Raw genomic sequence first — 5,357 nt, forward strand, 5'->3', positions numbered from 1 at the left:
AACCTGATTTTTTTGCACCTACCCCAGTGCTTAGTACAGTGCCTGGCACATTGTAAGCACTTAACATATACCATTATTATTATTACTATTATTCTAAGGCTCGGTGCTTTCAGCTGAAGTCTTCACTGGGAGGCGGAACTGCAGAGAGCTATGGGAACACAGCCATGTTTCTCGAAGAGGTGGGCATCAACTCATCGCAACAGAAATCCCTATCTGGATGCCTAGGAGACTTAGAACTGCAGAGTTTAAAAGTTGAATTGTTAAAAGAGACTCCAGGCAAAACTCTGGCCTCCACTGGCTTTTCTTCCCTCTTTGCTGTTTTCCTCCATCCCCTTCTAACCTCCACCTCTATTTCAGCACCCAGTCAGTCTACAGTTGTAAATTGCATGAAGAACTCTCAGAAATCTAGGCAGTACACTATGTGAGCTCTGAGAAGAATGCCCTTTGATTCTCAATCTACACCCACTCCCCTGGGGAGGTCACCAACTCTGGTGGTGTCAACTACCATGTGTACAGGATGGCTCCTAAATCTATTTTTCCATCCCTCTCTCCTTTGGAAGCTTGTGTTTCCTCCTGCCTCTGAGTCATTCATTCATTCATTCAATCGTATTTATTGAGTGCTTACTGTGTGCAGAGCGCTGTACTAAGCGTTTGGGAAGTACAAGTTGGCAATGTATAAAGACGGTCCCTACCCAACAGTGGGCTCACAGTCTAGAAGGGGGAGACAGAGAACAAAGCAAAACATATTAACAAAATAAAATAGAATAAATATGCACAAATAAAATAGAGTAAAAAAATTGTACAAACATATATACATATATACAGGTGCTGTGGGGAGGGGAAGGAGGTAAGGTTGGGGGGATGGGAAGGGGGAGGAGGGGGAGAGGAAGGAGGGGGCTCAATCTGGGAAGGCCTCTGGAGGAGGTGAGCTCTCAGTAGGGCCTTGAAAGGAGGAAGAGAGTTAGCTTGGCGTATGGGCGGAGGGAGGGCATTCCAGGCCAGGGGGTGACGTGGGCCGGGGGTCGACGGCAGGACAGGCGAGAACGAGGCACAGTGAGGAGATTAGCAGCAGAGGAGCGGAGGGTGCCGGCTGGGCTGTAGAAGGAGAGAAGGGAGGTGAGGTAGGAGGGGGCGAGGTGATGGACAGCCTTGAAGCTGAGGGTGAGAAGTTTTTGCCTGATGCGTAGGTTGTGTCTATGAGATACTTCCTACCGGGTGGCCTACTATGGTTCCAGAAGAAAATTCCAGATTGGTTTGATAAGAATGACTATTTCACCAGGTGACCTCTACATGGGTGTCCAGCTGATACTTCAAACTGAAACTGTCCCAACTCCTCCCTGTGACTTTCCTTCATTGCTGACAATGCAACCATCCTCCTTGTCTCACTCACATATTCAGTTAGTCACCAAATCTCCAGAATAATCGACCCTTTCCTCCTCACCCAAACTGCTATCATGCTGGTCCATGAGCTCGTTATTTCCTTTCTCATCTACTTAATCAGCCCCTTCTGTGACCTCCCTACCTCCAGGCTCTCCCCTTTCCAGCCCCTACTTCAATCTCTTGCCCCAATCATTTTCCTAAAATATCATCCTGTGAACATCTCCCCATTCCTCAAACATCTCAATGGTTGCCCATCCCTCTCGGCACCAAGCAGAAACTTCTGACCACTGGATTGAAGGAACTCATTCATTCATTCATTCATTCATTCATTCATTCAATCATATTTATTGGGGATTACAACTGTGAGCCCCCCAGAGGACAACCTGATCACCTTGTAACCTTCCCAGCGCTTAGAACAGTGCTTTGCACATAGGAAGCACTTAACAAATACCATTATTATTATTATTATTATTATTATTATTGAGTGCTTACTGTGTGCAGAGCACTGTACTAAGCGTTTGGGAAGTACAAGTTTGCAACACATAGAGATGGTCCCTACCCAACAGCGGGTTTACAGTCTAGAAGATCAGCTCTCTCTTTATTTATCCTCACTCCTCTTCCACTACAAACCAGACCATACACTTCACTCCTCTAATGCCAACCTACTCTCCGTGCCTTACTTTCATCTTTCTTGCTGCTGACATCTTTCTCACATCCACCCTCCAGCCTGGAAATCCCTCCATATTCACATCCAGCAGATCACTTCTCTCTTCTCTTCAAGCCCTACTAAAGTCACATATCCTCTAGGAAACCTTCCCTGATTAATTTCTCACCTCCCTACCTCCCCAAACCACCTATTAACTTGAGTCCTCCTGCCCTAAACACTTAGATACTTACCTTTCCTCAGTCACTGAATTAACCTTAGGCCTTCCTAGACTGAGCCCCTCCTTCCTCTCCCCCTCCTCCCCCTCCCCATCCCCCCCGCCTTACCTCCTTCCGCTCCCCACAGCACCTGTATATATGTTTGTACATATTTATTACTCTGTTTTATTTGTACATAGTTATTCTATTTATTTTATTTTGTTAATATGTTTCGTTTTGTTGTCTGTCTCCCCTTTCTAGACTGTGAGCCCGCTGTTGGGTAGGGACTGTCTGTGTATGTTGCCAACTTGTACTTCCCAAGCGCTTAGTACAGTGCTCTGCACACAGTAAGTGCTCAATAAATAGGATTGAATGAATGAATGAACCTTGAAAGGGGAAGAGTCAGGATCAGGTTCGTTTTGCATTCTGAGTCAAGAATGAACGGGACCCCCAAGGTTGCATAAGGGATAAAAGTTTATTGATTACAAATATTAATCTAAGTAGGTAAATGATCAGATAAACAACTCAAATGAATTATTTGTAGGTAGCATTTAGCTAGATCTAGACTCAAGCGCCTATATTCATTCAATCACATTTATTGAGTGCTTACTGTGTGCAGAGCACTGTACTAAGTGCTTATCTGTTCCTTCATGCACCTTGGGGCAAGCCAAATACTGTAATTAAATACTCACGGCTCCGATGGTTACTGACTTCCTGAGTCCCCCTCCTAATCATAATAATAATTAATAATATAATGATGGTACTTTTTAAGCCCTTACTATGTGCCAAGCACTGTACTAAGCACTGGGGTAGACACAAATTAATCAGGTTGGACACAGTGCATATCCCAACGTGGAGCTCACAATCTTAATCCCCATTTTACACATGAGAATAAAGGAGGCAAAGAGAAGTTAAGTGCCTTACCCCAGGACATACAGCAGACAAGTGTGGAGCTGAGATTAGAACTCAGATCTTTCTGATTCCCAGGTCTGTGCTCCATCCATTAGGTCACACTGCTACTCCTCACTCAAGCTGGTCATGATTGAAGTGAACCCCATCAACTGAGTTCTTATACACCTTCACCAGACGCTGGATTGTTGAGTGTTGCCACGTCCTCATATAGTAATAATAACAGTATTTGTTAAGTGCTTACTATCAGGCACTGCATTAAGCGTTGGGACAGATACAAGCAAATCAGGTTGGACACAGTCCCTTGTCCCACATGGGGCTCATAGTCTCAATCTCCATTTTACACATGAGGTAACTGAGGCACCGACAAGTTCAGTGGCTTTATTGTATTTATTGAGCATTTACTATGTGCAGAGCACTGTTCTAGGATCTTGGGAGAGAACAACATAACAGGGTTGGTCGACGTGTTCCCTGCTCACAGTGGGTTTAGTCTAGAGGGAGGCTACGTAGGCGAAGACATGGAAGAATAAAAATCAATTGATCAATGGAATTTATTGAGATCTTAGTGTGTGCAGAGTACTGAAATAAGTACTTAGGAGAATACAATATAACCGTTGGTATAAGTGATGCCCACAAGCAGTTTATAACTTATGGCCAGCAAGGCTCTTGGGAGCTTCACCTCAAACTGAGTTCTTTTAAGATGCAGTGCTGCCCAATCTTCTCTCCACAGCTGAGACCTGAACCTACCACAGAAGATATAATCCCATTTCTCAAGCAGTTTCATCAGTGCCACCAAAGAATCAAACTCAACGTCAAATACCAGGACAAGATTACCAAGAATATCCTGCACACAGTACGTGCTTGATAAATACTACTGAATGAATGAATGAACAAAGTCTTGGAAAATGGTCAGATAACAACTAGTGAGGTAATGGTCATCACGATACAGCTTTGCCAAATGGAAGCGTGAAGGGAACTGGTACTAACAAGAGCCCAAAGTAACTCCTGTGTGGTGAATTTAAAAAAGGGTATATGCAAGAAGCGGGGGCAGAACAAGTATTTTGAAGACATAGTAAAGCTGTCTCAGAAATTACAGTAGCGTAGCGAAGTGTTGGGAAACTGCCACAGCAGACACATTAGCCTTGTCAGCAATCAGGAGAGAGCTTTGCTTTTTTCATAAAGATCAGGATTCCAAGAGACTTGCTTCACAAGTGACAAAAGCATCAGCAAAGAAGAACACAATAAAGAATGGATCGTTGGAGAGGTAAGTGTGTGTATCATATTTACATATGATAAATCAGTGATGATTTCAATGAGGGATAAATTGAGCCCAAACTACTGACCTTGTTTCCAGTTTACATGTGGCTGTACACATTTAAAACTTCTCTTGTTAGTAGTAATGCCATTTATTAGTGCTTACAGTGGGTGAAGTGTTAAATTAAGCCCGGAGAAAGATCTAATTCAGACATTTCACTGGCTCACCATGGGGGCTCTCAAATTTAAAAGGGAGATGACAACGGACAAAGAAGGAAAAGCAACACCTTAAATTTAGCAGTTCAGCAAAAGTAACAATTTGAGAAAGAGTTGAGAAATAGACTGTAAACTCGCTGCTGGCAGGGAATGAGTCTGTTTATTGTTATAATTGTACTCTCCCTTAATATATTGCTTTGCAAACAGTAAGCACTCAATAAATCCAACTGAACAAATGAATGACTAGTGCATTATTGCTGGGTGAGAATACCCCACAGGCTCTCTACTCCTCCAGGCAGGGTGGTCCTGGATCCAAATCTCTCAGCATTATAACTGTTATACACGACTCTTTCCTTGATAATTGTAACTAAGCGTTGAATACCCTCCATGCACTGGACTAAGTGGTGGAGTAGATAAAATATAAGCAGATCAGACACAATCCCTGTCCCTCATGGGCTCTCACCTCTACCCATATCGCTCCCGAAGGGACGGGGCTCTGAATCATGATGGCAGGTGATGAGATGGGGGGTAGGGAGGAGGAAAGACACTCAAATCCACAGAATCCCCTCCCCGACAACATCCCAGCTGTAGTCTTGGGGGATCCAGGCTGCTCTCCTTATTCACACATTCTCAGCCCTTTCCTAACTTAAGTTTAAAAATATTCCCTATATGATTACCCTTTCTATGGCAACAGTGTGTTCCAGTCACACACATGCAATGTCCCACAGCATGATAAA

Source organism: Tachyglossus aculeatus, chromosome 2, assembly GCF_015852505.1.
Source record: "Tachyglossus aculeatus isolate mTacAcu1 chromosome 2, mTacAcu1.pri, whole genome shotgun sequence".
NCBI lineage: Eukaryota > Metazoa > Chordata > Mammalia > Monotremata > Tachyglossidae > Tachyglossus > Tachyglossus aculeatus.